The following is a 17,665-nucleotide window of genomic DNA, read 5'->3' as shown; positions in this document are numbered from 1 at the left end:
GTCGTTGATTGTAATGTTTCATTTTTCAGTGCTCGACAGCAATTTCGGCACTTTGGGTATTGTCATGTTCTTCTGCAACGTAGCGACAATTGTTAATTCTTTCATAATATGTTAAATTGAAAACATCCTTCGTAATGCTCCAACCAACATGTCAGTATTAACAAATCAGTGCCTTAGCGTAAGTCAAAAAATTCAGCCATTGTACACACATCGAGACATTCGAGGCCGTTTTCAAGAGAGCGTGGGTGGCATCTGCATATAAATGCCAAGATGCAGCAACCGGAAAAAAATTTATTGTTAGACAGTTACATTGGAAGTCTTTCCTTACCATAATCTGACTGTAAATGAAAATCTTACCTAACAGGTTTCTCTGCGTTTGATCACCACCATATCAGAACATAAAATACACAATCGGCGGGATCAGTTTCTCAACGATCCTTCTTTACTAGCTACAATTTTTACAGATGGCATATTGCACCGCCTGGCAAGAACAGTAAAGGAACCCAGAACACATTATTAGACGTTAATATACGTTCATACACGTATACACCATCGGCGGGTATGTAAATGATCAAGTTCCAGTTTCGTGTGACATATAGGACGACTACCAGAGGGCGTTAATGTTGCTCGTGTTCAGAGCTATTACCATGCCTGGTAGGGTATATAAAAGTCGTGAAAAGCGTCAGATGTTGAGTGATCATTGTGACGAAGACTGAGATATCGCATACTCGTGTGAGACAGCGTTATCAGTACCTGTCAGAGTTTCAAAGGAGGCTCCCTGTGGGTCTCCATTTGGCCGGTTAATCGACTCGTATGATATCCAGAACGCGCGGGGCATTCGGATGTGACAGTGGCCTGACGGTGGACTTCATGGGAATGTAAAGGCTGACATACTTGACGTCAAGGTTCTGGTCGACCACATCTGTCTACTACAAGGGAAAATCGCCTTATTGCTCACCAAGCACATCGTAAGCGCTATATGTACGCCTGCCATCCGTGAACAAGTAATGGACTCCGCCTCGCACCATTGACCAGAGACAATGAGCAGCCGGACTAGGGAATTACCGTCACATACGTAGGCTGCCGTTAGCACCAAAACACAAACGGCTGCGTTTGGAATGGTGTCATGAATGGGTATCAAGGACTGCTGATTAATGACTTCGCATTGTGTTCAGCGATGAAACGCGGTCCTGCGCTACTCCGGATGATAATCGTCGGTGGGTGTCGCGGTGACCTTGGCAGAGTTCCCATTGTTTGCAGAGCCACGGCGATGTTATTTCTGGCTTCGTTGCGTGGGGAGCCATTGGGTATTACTTCAAGTCACAGCTAGCAGTGAGTGATGAAACTGGGACGACACAACTGTTCGTTCTCATGTGTTACCCCTCATGTGACTGCATTTTGGTGTTATTATTCAATAGGACAATGCACGTCCACACATTGTGCGTCTCTCTGTGAACTGTAGGCAGGACGATGAGGTACTCGTGCGGCCAGCAAGATCCCCAGATACGTCCCCCATTGAACCTGCGTGGGATCAGTTCCGACGTCAACTCCGTCTCGCTGCCAGTATCCAGGATATCAGCGACCAGTTACGCGAGCTTGTCGCAGGGAAGGATGCAACGGTTTTATGGCACCCTTCCCACCGGAATCAGTGCATCGATCGAGGCCATAAGGGATGCTACGCCGTACTGATAATTGGGCTCATACTGACAAGCTCTTTATAAATTTGACTTGATTTTGTAATCACTAAAATACTGGTAACATAACCTAACCTCTTATCCTCTGAAGATACATATCGTTGCGTCTACCCTTCTGGGCATTTCGTTTGTTTTGTCAGGCAGTAACCACAGGTGGTACTCTTAAGGTAACTTTACACTTAGCACCGGGTAGAAGGGAAACAAGCATGCATTTTGTTCTTAATTGCCAAATTACACGTTAAAGTTACGAATAACATCGGTATACCGCGTAATCTACACGAAGTGATCAACAGTATCTGGACACCTGGTTGAAAATGACTTAAAAGTTCGTGGTGCTCTCCATCGGTAATGCTGGAATTAAATATGGTGTTGGCCCACCTTGGCCTTAATGACAGCTTCCTCTTTCGCAGCCAAACGTTCAATCAGGTGCTGGAAGGTTTCATGTGGAATGGCAGGCCATTCTTTACCGACTGCCGCACTGAAGAGAGCTATCAATGTCGGTCGGTGAGGCCTGGCACGAAGTTGGCGTTCCAAAACATCCCAAAGGTGTTCTATAGGATTCAGGTCAGGACTCTGTGCAGGCCAGTCCATTACAGGGATGTTATTGTCGTGTAACCACTCCGCCATAGGCCGTGCGTTGTGAACAGGTGCTCGATCTTGTTGAAGGATGCAATCGCCATCCCGAATTGCTCTTCAACAGTGGGAAGCAAGAAGGCGCTTAAAATATAAATGTAGGCCTGTGCTGTGATAGTGTCACGCAAAAAACAAGGAGTGCAAGCCCCCTCCATGAAAAATACCACCACACCGTAACACCACCGCCTCCGAATTTTACTGTTGGCACTAAACACGCTGACAGATGACATTCACCGGGCATTCGCCATTCCCACACCCTGCCATCGGATCGCCACATCGTGTACCGTGATTCGTCACTCCACACAACGTTTTTCCACTGTTCAGTCGTCCAGTGTTTACGCTCCTTACACCAAGCGAGGCGTCGTTTGCATTTACCGTCGTGATGTGCTGGTTATGAGCAGCCGCTCGACCACCCGCCTAACTGTCACAGTACTTGGAGCGGATCCTGTGTGGTGGTCTGGATAGATGTCTGCCTATTACACATTTCGACCCTCTTCAACTGTCAGCGGTCTCTATCAGTCAACAGACGAGGTCAGCCTGTATGCTTTTGTGCTGTACGTGTCCCTTCACGTTTCCACTTCACTATCGCATCGGAAACTGTGGACCTAGGGATGTTCAGGCGTTTGGAAATCTCGCGTACAGACGTATGACACAAGTGACACCCAATCACCTGACCACGTTCGAAGTCCGTGAGTTCCGCGGAGCGCTCCATTCTGCTCTCTCACGACGTCTACTGACTACTGAGGGCGATGATGTGGAGTACCTGACAGTAGATGGCAGCACAATGCACCTAATATGAAAAAAATTATGTTTTTGGGGATGTCCGGATACTTTTGATCACATAGTGTTATGTACAGTAGTTACCAATGTAAAACATATATTCTTCAGCTATCCACATTTGCGATAATCTACATCTACATCCATACTCCGCAAGCCACATGACGGTGTGTGGCGGAGGGTACCTTGAGTACCTCTATCGGTTCGCCCTTCTATTCCAGTCTCGTATTGTTCGTGGAAAGAAGGATTGTCGGTATGCTTCTGTGTGGGCTCTAATCTCTCTGATTTTATCATCATGGTCTCTTCGCGAGATATACGTTGGAGGGAGCAATATACTGCTTGACTCTTCAGTGAAGGTATGTTCTCGAAACTTCAACAAAAGCATATGTCGACTTCGCCATCATAGACTGACAATAATTTCTCACAGTTGTAAGGATGGTCGCACACCAACGGTACACCGTAATTTGTCTTGCAGCCTCAGTAGCACACAAAGCATTTCATCTTCAGGCCACAAGTGGCCCATCGGGACCATCCGACCGTCGTGGCATTCTCGGTTGAGGATGCGGATAGGAGGGGCGTGTGGTCAGCACACCGCTCTCCCGGTCGTTATGATGGTTTTCTTTAACCGGAGCCGCTACTATTCGGTCGAGTAGCTCATCAATTGGCATCACGAGGCTGAGTGTAACAGCGCATGGAGGCTGGATGGTCACCCATCCAAGTGCCGGCCACCCCCGTCAGCGCTTAACTTCGGTGATCTCACTGGTACCGGTGTATCCACTGCGGCAAGGCCGTTGCCCTTGCAGCTTCAGTAGCGAAACGAAATTGCCAAGAACTTTTCTGTTAACCAAGTGTGTGTGTGTGTGTGTGTGTGTGTGTGTGTGTGTGTGTGTGTGTGTGTGCTGTCCGATACATTCTTCATTCTCCCTTGGATGTCTAAGAGTGTTTGCCCTTCGTTAGCCAAGAAGAGAGTAACAGCCCTGTTTGGAGGCATTTGGTAATAACGTCGCCATAGTTCACGTTTCCGCGTTTACTGCACTCACGTCGGAAAGAGACGAATGCGACACTAATCGCTTGCCTACATGTATGTGCTTATACGTATAGCTGCATCGGAGTCGCGCTATGTTGCATATACGCTGCAGCATATCCCGCAAACGGAAACTTTTTGATCGCTCGTTACATGTTAATAAGGAATACAAATTGAAGCTTTTGGCAGTCTTTTATCAAAGTATTCGTCAGGAGTGAAGAAATATAAGTAAGTGAAACGTGGGCAGTAGTTAGTATAAGGAAGAATAGAAGCGGTTTAAATGTCGTGCTACAGAAGATTGCTTAAGGTTAGATGGGTAAATAGCCTAACTAGTGAAGATATGCTGAAGTGTGGAGGCTAAAAACTGTAAAGGGGGCCCAAGGCGACATCTATGAAAAAAAGGATTATTCCTAGGGAACACTCAACAGGACGAGGAAAGAATTTATTGGGACACATACTAAGGGCAGTCAAGATTTTTTATCTCCTAATGGAAGAAACAGTTTGGTTATTTGCATTTTACAGTGGGTAATATTGAGTGCATTGTTTCGTTTGTTGTATAGAGAGGTGAGCCAGGCGAAAAGAAATAAAAGACAGATGATACGTTTGTAGTTATTTATGTATTAGTATCGCTGTTGATCTGCGCGTAAGTCGCAGAAAAATTGGATATTGTTGTTCAAACCTTCAATACACAAGAAACATTTTATTGATACAAAACTCCCACACAATTGAGAAACATGTCCAGGTATCATCAGTATACGTTTTTTAAGAGTGACACGAAAAGTTACTTAGTGCAGGCCTTCACATTGAAGATAACGGGGGAACTAGCAAAAATGACCAACTGTGAAACAAAACAACTGCATTAAATTATATAAAATCCAGGAAATCCATAACAGATGGTAACAACAAGATAACATGTAACCCACTGATGATGCTGTAACTTCAGCGCAACTTGTCTTTGAAGGGGGGGGATGGGAGGATAAAAAGAAAAGTAAGAGATTGTGTTTTGCTCAAGGCGGACTCTCTCCAAAAACAAACATGTCCAATTCCGCTTCTTGGCTTGGAATCACCAGCAGGAAGAGTGATGCAATGTTGTTATAGCTGCAGACACCGAGAGAGATACATTTGTTTTCGGTTGGCTGCAGATAGGTGATCACAGCACAAAGCTGTGTGGAGCATCAGGTTGTATACGGACACTTTCAAAATACCAGATGGTCCACATTATCTCGCCCTGTCGCATTACAGAACCGCACACGATCAGGAGTTCTTGGAAGTGGGTCCCAGCCGATAACAAACGTGTTATTTTCAGCCGGTTGACAGATGCCACATTTAAATTTTAATACTGGGAACAGGTGACATCTCCAAGGATAAGCTGCAGTGGGTGTTACTGCGTCTCTCCTTAGAGGTGACTTCGGTTTGCCCCGGAAACTGTTCTTTCGAGAAAGTATGAGTTGGCGAGAACGTGTGTAAGTAAGAGGATTAGCGGTAAGAGGATTTGCGCTCTTAATAACGTTCTGGCTGGCGCATAATGAAATTAAATACTGTCGCTGTAAGAAAAACAATCAGTGTAAACCAAAGTTTCCGCAGAATTTGACAAACTTACACACGCATATTGCAACGACAGGTAATAACGTTAGTCATAGTCAGAGAGTAATGTTTTGACTGAAAGAGATGTGCTGTTAAAGACCTCGGACTCTTAATCTGAGGGAAAGTTGTCCGCACTATCATTTGATCATTCTCATTTATGTTTTCCGTGGTGTCTATTCATAACCTCAGTGGAATTCTAGGCTGATTCCTATACAAGTCCACGGCCTGTTTGATTGTACAATTGAACCTGCCCTCCGTGTTCGATGGTCTGTATGTCATTGGGACGCTGAACTGTAAGCACCTTCAGTAACATTGTCAGCTACCGAATATATAGGATTAAGATGAGTAATGCGCAATACTTGAGTAACAATGTCAGACAGCTGCATACATGTCAGAATAGTAGGCTCGCTGATACGCCACGCTCATGCCTGGATCGTTATTTAGAACCCAGAAGTTATGAAACTGGATCCTCTCGTATAACAGGAAAGACTGCCGTCGAATTTAACGTCTACATTTTCATGTGGTGTACTGAATGGCAAGCCTCTTTAAACAAATGCGAAATAGTCCCTATAACAAAGAAAAACAATCCGATATTGTTATACTACAAGGTTAGAGGTGAACATCTGTTGCCCCTCACAGTGTTTAAATATTACGGGATAACACTGAAACATCGTATGAAATGGGAAGAACTTGTAATATTTGTAACAGTAACACCCCGTGTTCGACTTTTGGCTACTTTCGGGCTGTACGACCACTGTAGCTACATTAGAGAGTGATACAGCATTATGTGGTCAGTTCCAGACACGCCGTTCGAACTGAAACAGAAGGAACCATTCATGGAGCGGTACGGCAGCCCGCTGTTCGCCGGTGAAATGTCGTGACGAAAGTTGACCCGGTGAATGTGGATCGAGTTCCGTCGTTGAAAAGTTGTCCCCACTGGCGACCCAGTCACCATGACGAAGGCGTCGGATTCAATAGCCAGTGAGATCAGTCGTCACCTTCTCCTCCTCCCCCCCTCGTCTCTCTCTCTCTCTCTCTCTCTCTCTCTCGGCGCTTTTCCTATTTGGCCCATCGATAATTGGGTTTCCTTAAAGAGGACTGCACAGGGTGTTAATAGATTTCCTTAATAGTGCTGAGCTGACGGGCTATTAATCTGGACAGGATAGTAATCTGTAGTTGTGGGTATAGGAGAAGAAACATAAACGATTTATGTGACCAGCACATAGGCCCTAGACTGCGTGATTTTTTAAGCGAGTACGAATACAAAAAGTATTTACGTCAGCCCTGGCTTTACAGTTTGGTACAGTCTACCGCTACATCGCGCACTGTTTGTATTCGACGCTTGCTTCGCATTAAACGTATCCAGGTTCACTTCAATCCATTTGTATTTCATTGTAACATCAGACACAGCGTGAGTCTTTGTGAATAAGCTGATTCGGAGGCTCTTCATCGAACTGAATGCGGCGCCCGCAGTGATGCTTATCTTAGAGGTCGAAACTGCCGGATTCGAATCGTTTGAACCAAATTGTGAGCCATCCTAAGAGGCAGCGCTTTTTCGCCATACACTTCACATATCTCTCGAGCAGCTTCTATCAATTTGTCACCTTGATTAAACGCAAAAACCAGAAGGTGTCGATAACGCTCTTTTTTTGTAGACTCGACACTCCACTCAGTGACCTGAAAAGAATAAAAAGTGTACCAAAATAAAAAAAAACTGGACACAATATTTTATAGAGCACATAATTCTGCGTCGAATAATATAAAACGCATTGCCAAAATATTTCACTTTTCGCGGAAAATTTTCACTTAAAAAAACCGCCAGGAGTTACGGGCCATCCTCACAGTTAGAACCTTTTCGCTCATGGTACCACGGCAGGTCGTCACGGAATCGTTTAGTGAGCGCGAGAGCTTTACAAGAGTGCTGAATAAACTCTAACGGCAGACGCTACAAGAGAGGCGGTGTGCACCACCGAGAAGTTAACAAATAAAATTCTTAAGAGTGTACGTTTCTAGAAGAGCCTGCAACGTATTACTTCCCGTCATATTCATTTCGTGAAATTGCCACGCCGAAAAACATCAGAAATTCGAGCTCGTACTGAGGCCTGACGACAGTCTTCCTTCCCACTTGCCATTCGCAAATGTTACAGGGAGGGGGCGAAATGATAGTGGATCCTGGAAGTACCTCAGCCACGCACCGTAAGGTGGTTTGCAGAGTGGAGACGTACAACAGCTGAAGTTAAGACTTCCAGCCTGCAGCTGTCGCTCGGTGTATGCTTCACAGATGGAATATGAACTGGCACTGTTCTGTTAGTCGTACGTGTTTTGATTAGTTGCAAACCTACTGGTGCCTAATTATTGTTGTGCACTGAAAACAAAGAGCGGCGCTCTCCAGGGCTGTTTGAGTGGGTGAAAGCTAGAACGGCGCCGCGAGATCACATTAATATCTGTAGAATGGGACCAACTTCGGGACGACGCAAAAATTACGACCTCATTTTGCAGTTGGTAAGCGCTACGCATGTCGCATGAAGGCTGCACGGCGCGTCGAGTGTGCTTGAAGAGGGATATGTGCTTCAGTGCTTCGGGTAACTACTATGTCAAGCACTTACGGCGACAGGAAACAGCCTGATTTTGAACTCTCATCCGCATTCGCATTCTGCAAAACGTGGGGTCCTGCTACGTAGTTTACATACAGCTTCTCTCTCTCTCTCTCTCTCTCTCTCTCTCTCACACACACACACACACACACACACACACACACACACACACACATTCCTTCGTCCTTACCAATAGCACAATGCGTTCGTTCGTTGATTCATTTTAATGAAGTATGTGAAAGGGAATTGTAACTTGTCTACACAGGCACGCCGTGCATGACTTCACTCATTGCACGGCGACGCTATTCACACACAGGCGGCAGCCACGTCACAGTACTTTTTCATCTGTCTGAAGGTTTTTACACTACCTCGTGCTTTATGTTATGCGTTTTGATGACTGCATGTGTTACAGACTTTACAATGTAGTGAAGGTTGTTCGCAGACACAAAGCCATTTGTGATAACGAAGTAAGTTGTAACTGCATTATTTCTCTGTAACGACCCATCAGGGACCAAAATATTCAGAAAGTATCGCAGAACAAGTTCTGAAATTTTCTCTGTGGAGTTCTGGTTCACTCTGTGTATGTAGTCGAAGTAACCGCCTTGTAAGAGTTCCTTGCGGTACACTGGAAATTAATTTCACTTTTTCCTTTTTGTTCCCTATTACGACTGGCTTGCTCAGTTCTGTATGGTAGGATGTGCTCAGTTCAACCACAGAATTGGGCCAGTAGTCCTCAAATTCACATTTTTAAAGTGCGTGTCAGACCCTACCTTATGCCTTCCAGTTCACAAATGGGTGCAACGGTTTGTAATTTCCCCTGACCACTAGCAACAAACCTATCTTCAGTCGCCTTTCGTAATGATTGCTTTACATATTTGTCCCATTTCCCATTTCATAACTCCTTTTAATTACTCGTTATTCCTGGATATTCAAACGATATAACAAGTCTCTGCGTGTGTCCAACTAATACGGTAGCCTGATACAATCGGTTCTTTGTCTTTCCTTTGGGCATTAATGCTTACTGGGTGTAGCAAGGAAAGCATTTATTTAAAAAAAATCGTTAACATCTAATGTAAATTTGTTTGACAGTTGGTGTGTTCAGTGGCTCAGTGGGTTAAAAAAATGTTAGTAGACTACCAATCCAAATTTCTATCACCAATCAGTCCAAGAATTTTTTCTGTTACTTAATCGCTCTTTCTCCTATGCTTATGATCCAGTTATTGTCAGAAACATCAAACGTGGTTCAGAATCCACGTTAAATAATAGGTGCCTTTATAATTGGCTGATGAGTCAGTTGAAAGCTCGGAGAAAGGCAAGCGTAGACCACATCCAATAGGAGAAGACCTAGTAAAGCACACCAAGGTATGCGATATTCAATCCAGTATTTTTGATTGTAAGTGACGATCTGCATATATGTGATATTCTGCGTAAGAGAGGAGTCACAATACCTTTTAACCGCAAAAAGACGCAAGAGAGGCGGGAAATCACACGGAAAAGCAATCACCAAACATATTCATGTAAACAAATGCACTTGAAAATAGAATAAATTCTCGAAACGCATCGTGCTAAGCATCAAAACATAAGTAACTCGTGCAGTTATCATTATTTAAATCATGAATGATGCAGTTGCAGACGTCCCTGAAACATAATATGATGAACGGAAAAAAATAAAGCTCTGTTTATCTGGCAGTTGACCACATTTATAGAGCGCTTCAATTCAGTGCAGTCTATCATCTTGAGCATCTCATCTAATTTTTGTTAACATTCATAAAACAACGAGTTGTATCAATACAGAATGAATGTTAGGGCCAGTTTAGTTCAAAGAACATCAAGTTACACGCAGTTAACCAAAACAAGAATTAGGCTAAAAGCTACAAATAAGTCTTCATAAACAAATTTCACAGATTTCTGTCAATATTATGACTTACAGACTTAGGACTACATAAGACAAATTCTGGAACATGGCATTTCTGCTCTTGTCCAGCTTTACTACAACGACAGTTGCCGCCCGACCCTGTAATCCACCTCTCCTTCCCGTTGTGTGCTTGCTACAAAAGAAGGTGCGTTTGAAAAGTTCGGTGAATGATGTCCAAACGTAAGGGAAACAAACCTTCGAAGTAATCACCATTCGTTACAACTGACTTCTGACTTAGGTTAAAAAGCTTTTGGAGACTGACAGCGCCGGCCGGTGTGGCCGTGCGGTTCTAGGCGCTTCCGTCTGGAACCGCGTGACCGCTACGGTCGCAGGTTCGAATCCTGCCTCGGGCATGGATGTGTGTGATGTCCTTAGATTAGTTAGGTTTAAGTAGTTCTAAGTTCAAGGGGGGATGGGGGACTGATGACCACAGATATTAAGTCCCATAGTGCTCAGAGCCATTTGAGACTGACAGCAAACGCTACTTGCGGAATCGCTCGAAGCACCATGGTCACACATTGTTGGATATCCGTATCATAACTGCAGATGACACCTGCTGCTATTTGTACGATCCGGTTACCAAGCGGCAGCTAGTTGCATGGTGTCATCGTCTTCCCCGCCTTCGTAAAAAAGTCGGTTGACACAATCCAAAATAAGGACGATGTTGATAGCCTTCATCAACAGCAAGTGCTCGATCCATCATGAAATTTTATTCGAGGATGTAGGGTTGACGGTAGACACCATGCCACTGACTGCCTCTTGGTCACCGGATCGTATTGATAACATAAGGTCTCATCTCCTGCAATGATGCGGATATCTCACAACGCGTTACCGTAGTGCTTCGAGCAATTACAAAAATGGTTCAACTGGCTCTGAGCACTATGGGACTTAACATCTGAGGTCATCAGTCCTCTAGAACTTAGGACTATTTAAACCTAACAAACCTAAGGACATCACACACATCCATGCCCGAGGCAGGATTCGTACCTGCGACCGTAGCGGTCGCGCGGTTCCAGACTAGCTCCTAGAACCGCTCGGCCACTCTGGCCAGCGAGCAGCTACACAAGAACCGTATGCTGACAGATCCCAGCAGCTTTACAACCGATGTCACAAATGTATTCTAGCGAATGTTGATTACTTCAAAGGCCAGTAAAAGTATTTTTGTTACAACTGTTGTTTCCTTTATTCTCTGGCACCATTCACCGAAATTTTCAGACGCACCTTGTATAGACACTCCGTCGACCACCTGGAAGAAACACGACGAGCAGTGAGCGAAAACAAAATGGCATGCTGTATACTGGACTGCCCAGACATGACCGCTCCACGAGAGATGTAAACACATAAACGTAGTGGCCTCTATCGAGTGCGGTTTATCGACTATGGAATATCGTTATCATTACAAAGAAAGACACTACCTTAACTGCGGCACGTCTTATTATTTAAAAATGGCCGGTGACGACGGAACCGCGTAATTGCTTATTGCAATCATGTGTGAATGTGCCGGAAAATAAACAGTTTTTAAAACAAACTATTATGCGCTCTTTACCTATGTGCATGCAAGGGGCGATCAAAAAGTTTCCATTCGAAGGAAGTACAGTCCAGAATCGCTATGCTAATCAAGAAAAATCGCCGTGGGCATGCAGGTAGTTATCTCAACGACAACCAGGATTAAGATAGTCGTTTGGTAAAACACCGTAACTGCCTGCTGCACATCCTCGTTCGACAGGAACCGTCGACCGTTCAAAGCCTCTTTTAAGGAACCGAAGGTGTGATCATCGCATGGGGAGAGATCGCGACCATACGATAGGTGCTCGAGTGTCTCCTAGTCGAGTAGGCGTAGCTTCTGCGTTACGACATTTGTGATATGAGGAGGTGCATTATCATGAAGCAGCAACAACCTTTGTCGCATTTGGTGGTTTTCGACAGAGATGCTGCGCCACATACATTCACTATTATCCGGTGGATATCTACCACTGTTTGTACTTCGCTAGCCAAGAAAAGAATAACTGTATGCTGGCCGTTTTTGGAGCTTTTTGGTGACCTGAATACCAAGCTAATCACTTGCGTACATGGCGGTGCTTATGTATATTCCGGCATCGGACTCGCGCTGCGCTGCATATAAGCTGTAGCAACGCCCTTAAACGGAAACATTTGATCGCTCCTTATATTTTCTCTAACAAATAAATGTCGATGTTTCGAAATGTCTGGACGACGATTAACGTATTGTGTCACTTCTTAGCAAGTTTACCACACATTTGTCAAGAACATCCTTTATGAGATCTAGGCCAAGCAACTGTGGCACCCACAGTTCTGACACTGGACGCGCGTTTCTTAGGTGCTACAATAGTTGCTTTGAAAAGGTCACCGTTGATTTCGTTTCCCTTCCGTCGTCAGACCTAGCTTGTGCACAGTCTTTAATCACATGCTTTCCGCTGATAAAATGTATCATTGACAGTTTCTACATTCCTGCTTCTTTTATCGCCGACGTTGTCCATAATCTCACTTTCACCGTACAGTACTGAGCTTAGCAAAATGAGTTCTGTTCACGTTGCGTCTAGCCGGAGCAAAGCAAAGCAATGTTCGATGCCGACGCGGTGCCGTTGCTTTGTCGCCCAGTGAGACTCGGCGTCAAGTCTTTAACCATTTCCTTACATGGTGCCCGGCGTTCTGTCGACTGCACGTGTACTTTGGCTGACGTCACCAGGTTCTGTAGCCCTGTGCGGGCAGCGGTCGTTTCGAGACGGAGGAGGCGTTACGTAAGTGTCGGCGCGCAAACAGGTCAGCCGGCGGCGGAAACCCAGATTACTGGCCGCGGCTGTTTGCATAACAGGCACTCCGAGCCGCGCAGCGAGGAATGCTTCACGGGATCGCCGCTCAAAATATGAACACAAACCGTTTACGGCAGCCGCACGGGGCTTCGCCGACGCCGCCTATGTCGACGGGTTACCTGTTGCCGACACGCCAAATCTGGGGCGCACACTGCCGACCGGGCGATCCTCTGTCGCTGCCTCGATTGCCAGAAGGTGACCTGCGTACATACTGCATGCTTTAATAGAGGCACTCGCAGATTGGTAGCTCAGACATTAGAGACTGGCCCTTTTCGAATTTCTTCATACAGAAGTTGAAGCCAAGTGCCAGGACATAAATCACCGGAAGCTGTACAATTCGAACTCGCAAAAACTCGAAAAAGTGGCCTTTGAAGATCAGATTATTTCCTAGTTAAGTAAGCCCACCGGACAAAAAACTAATCACCCCTAGAAAAGTCATTATGATCATTATTTAATACCGTGAAATTCCACCCGTGGACTTGATAACCGCTTGAATTCGGTTAGGAAGTGAGTCCAGAAGGTTGTGCAGGTACGTTCCAGGTTAAGCACTCGCTAAGAATTTGATCGTGCAATTCCACCACCGCAGATCATTCTGTGGTTTCTCCTTTCATCGTCGCACGAACGATAAAATGATAAATATCGACGTAAGTGACCGAGGGAGAGAGAAGTAACTGAAATCGTCCGACAGAAGAAAGCAAAGCGACCCGACGGGATGCCAATTCGATTCTACACAGAGTATGCGAAAGAATTTGGCCCCCTCCTGACAGCATTGTACCGCAGGTCTCTTGAGAGGTGAAGCGTTCGTAATGAATAGAAAAAAGCCGGGTCATTCCGGCGTTCAGGAACGTTCGTTGAACAGCATACAAAACTAAAGACCTATATCACTGGCGTCGATCTTTTGTAGAATTTTTGAACCTGTTTTATGCTCGCCTAATTATGTTTCTGGAGACCCAAAATCTGCTATGTAAGAACTAACATGGGTTCCGGAAACAACGATTGTGTGAACCCCAACTCTGTCTCTGTTCGTCCAAGAGACATAGAAACCCCAGGTAGATGCCGTGATACTTGACTTCCGTAAGGCATACGATACAGTTTCGCACGGCCGCCCGATGAACAAAATACGATTATATGGGATAGCAGACAAATGCGTCACTGGACTGAAGCCTTCCTAGCTAACACGACGGAGCATGTCAGTCTTCAGACGTAAAAGTAACTTCAGACGTCCACCAGGGGATTGTCATAGAACTATTATCTTCCACAGTATATTCGTATATAAATAGTCTAATAGAAATTCTATGAGGCTTTGCGCTGTAAATGCTGTTACATAAAGAGAAATTACGACGCTAGAAAATGGTAGCGAAATGGAAGAGGACCTGTAGAGGATCAATGCTTGGTGCAGGACTTGGCAATTGAACCTCAACATCAACAAATATAAAGTATTGGGATTACATAGAGCCGGCTGGGATGGCCGAGCGGTTGTAGGCGCTACAGTCTGGAACCGCGCGACCGCTACGGTCGCGGGTTCGAATCCTGCCTCGGGCATGGATGTGTGTGATATCCTTAGGTTAGTTAGGTTTACGTAGTTCTAAGTTCTAGGGGACTGATGACCTCAGATGTTAAGTCCCATAGTGCTCAGAGCCATTTGAACCATTTGATTACATAGACAGAAAAACGTTTATTGTATGATAAGCAAACTGCAGAACACTCACTGGAAGCAGTTCCTCCCATAAAATGTCTAGCAGTATGCATACGGAGCGATTTGAAGTGGAACGACCAAATAAAATTAATCGCGAGTTGAGCAGATGCCAGATTTATATTCATCGTAAGAATCCTTAGGAAAAGTAGTCCATCAACAAAGAAAGTAGCTTAAAAAAAACTCTTTCGGCCAATACTTGAACATTGCTGGTCAGTTAGGGATCCGTGCCAGATAGGACTAATGGAGCAGATACAGAAGATCCAAACAAGTGCAGCGTTTACAGGCTCGTTTAGTAACGTAACAGCAGCACGGAGGTGCTCAGCCAAGTCCAGTCGCAGACGCTCAAGAGAGGCGTTCATCATCACGTTAGGGTCGACTGTCAAAATTCCGACTGCGTACATTCCTAGAAGAGTCACCAGTACATTGCTTCCTCCTGCATATATCTCGTTAAAATACCACGAAGGTAATGTTAAAGATTCGAGCCCACACGAAGGCCTACTAGCAATCTAATGTATGAACTAGAAGCGACTGGAACAGGAAAAGGCTGAAATGACTCCGGTGCACAAAGTACCTTTCGCCACACACCGTAAGTTGGCTTGCGGAGTCGACGTTTTACCTGCTATACCAACGTGTCACACAGATCTTTTATGACCTTCAAGTCAGACGATTTTGAAGACCAGTCGACATGTAATAAGGTGGAGGAGCGTTCAGAAAACCATTGTCTTCAACCGGAAGAGCTTTGCTGTTGTCTTGAGAAATAGGGGTATCAATAGCACACTGATCATGCAGATATGACTGAAAGATAGCATCTGATCAATTAGAATGTTTAAATAGAAATGGTGATTCTTGTTAGTTGTCAACTCAGTGAGCGGGCCCAATCCAGAGTAAGAAAGACACCCCCAAAACATCACCACCCCACTTCTGGCCTCAACCTGACCCTGCACACATTCAGGATGAAATGCTTTATTTGGCCTTTGGTGCACTCGACGACGCGCTTCATTTGCATATAGGCAAAAAAACATGATTGGTCAGACCGCATTCCGTTCCGCCAGGCAGCTGCTGTCCACGTTCGATGATTTGCAGGCCATTGAAGACGGGCAGCGTGGTGTGCCTGTGTGGGTAACGGCCTCTTCCGAGGTGACGGGTTCCAAATGTTTATTACATGCAGTTCCCGTCGCAATCTTCTTTCGCTGACAGACGGGGGATGGACCTTCATTCACTGCCTGCAGCAATTCCTGTCGGGATTGGCAGCGATTTTGAGTCATAAGACGTGGAACGCATCTCTGTTCCCTCTGGGTCATGATCTTTTCGCGACCACAGATCTGATATAGTGTTAGGTGGCCACGTATATTACACCTCTACTTGTAGGCGTGTTGAACCGTCCGACATATCGTATGACCATGGGCACGGCCAAACACGATTGCCCCTTTGTGCCACTCTGTCACGTCCTTACATTTAGCCATCTTAACGTATAATGTTCGCATGAAACATAGATGTCTCACTGATTGCTACTACCTTATGCTCACGTAGAAGCAGTACGCATGCGCTCGAGCACGTGACTCTGTCGCTGCGCCATCTGCAAAGGCTTAACAATACATCTGTGCGTGTGCACTGGGATGACTGATTTTTTGTGCGGTAGGCTTAGAAAGCAGTTCCAGCTAACTAGCATAATCGCTGTTAATGGCTGCTAGTATTACATTTTAAACTGTTTAATCAGTGGTGCCGGAAACTTCTGTTAACTTTACCTCGTCACTTGCGGCATCTGTCGACTATAGTTCGTGTTGCATAAGTGTAGGATGCCCACAGACCATCGCCATTAATTCTCTATGTACCTGCATGTACAAAACATGTTGACACTCTTAATGATAGGTTATAGCTGTCAGGCATGTTATCCTTATTATGTACTCTTAGATTCTTTTTCTGTAGGCTTGAGCTTTAGCCGATAGAACCTGTTAGTGTTACATTAGAGTTGTTTCAATTTTCTTTTAACGCATCTGATGATTGCACTGAACCGGTCTTAGTATGAATTGTACAATAAAGTGGGATCGAGATGGCCAGCTAAGAATAATGTAACGTAACTCTTACAATAACGAGTTGTTAATAATTCACTGTTACCTGTATAACAAGTTATCAGAATCTGGCTGTGATTTCGGTAATGGCCAAAAGTGCGTGCAGTCTCTTTGCGGTATTCACAGTGCCACGGCAGTGAGGCGTTATATCCAATGTTCTCCGGAACAGTATAGCAGTTAACAGCAACATCAAAACATCGAAAGCTGTGCGCCATCTGTTCGACGAAGTTCGCACTTATAAGAACCTTGAGTCTTACACAATCAACGTGTAAACTATCTATAGCTGAAGAAGTGGACCGCTGCCGCCTGCATCATAGAAGACGGTGAATGAGCGCACTGTCCATACTTCATTTGGGACTCACCAGGGTATTTCAAAATGCAAGGAATGAAAGAGAGTTTGAAAAATTTTGTCCTTTCCGGTTGTCCGGCGGCTGATTTCTTGTTGCTGTCAACATGAAGCGACAGCCAACGAACGACGTGTTGTATTATTCCGCGATTCTTGATAAACACTGTGCGAAATGCAGTTTGTGCGGAAAAGAAGTTTTCGTACAGTTCAGGGTCGAAGAGCTTGAGAATTCAAAGGTCGCGCCTATCGGAGAACTTTGCGACAAATTAGATACCAAGATATATGGGTGTCCCTGCTGCCAGAGCTACTAGGGTTTATGCCACAAGTATTTATTTTTGGTTTCTACACCCACTTTTAAAACAGCGGTAGATATGCCAAAGGAACAGCATACCAAGCAGTATGATGTTTCGCGAAGTCGATATGGGAAAATTTATTATTAAGTCTGGGATTGTCGTTTTATTCATTTTCTCTCTGTCCAGTCTGCGTTCCAAATTGCAAGACTACC

The 17,665-nt window shown here is 45.0% G+C and overlaps 1 protein-coding gene across 1 annotated transcript in view; it reads left to right on the top strand.

The window, feature by feature from the left end:
- LOC124619281 (histone acetyltransferase KAT7) overlaps positions 1–17,665 on the top strand; it is a 581,212-nt gene that overhangs the window by 151,336 nt on the left and 412,211 nt on the right. The gene's annotated exons all lie outside the window — the stretch shown is intronic.

The sequence above is a fragment of the Schistocerca americana genome, chromosome 6 (genome assembly GCF_021461395.2).
Source record: "Schistocerca americana isolate TAMUIC-IGC-003095 chromosome 6, iqSchAmer2.1, whole genome shotgun sequence".
Classification (NCBI taxonomy): domain Eukaryota; kingdom Metazoa; phylum Arthropoda; class Insecta; order Orthoptera; family Acrididae; genus Schistocerca; species Schistocerca americana.
The sequence above is the reverse complement of the archived record's forward strand: the minus strand, read 5'-3'. Positions and strand labels throughout refer to the sequence as shown.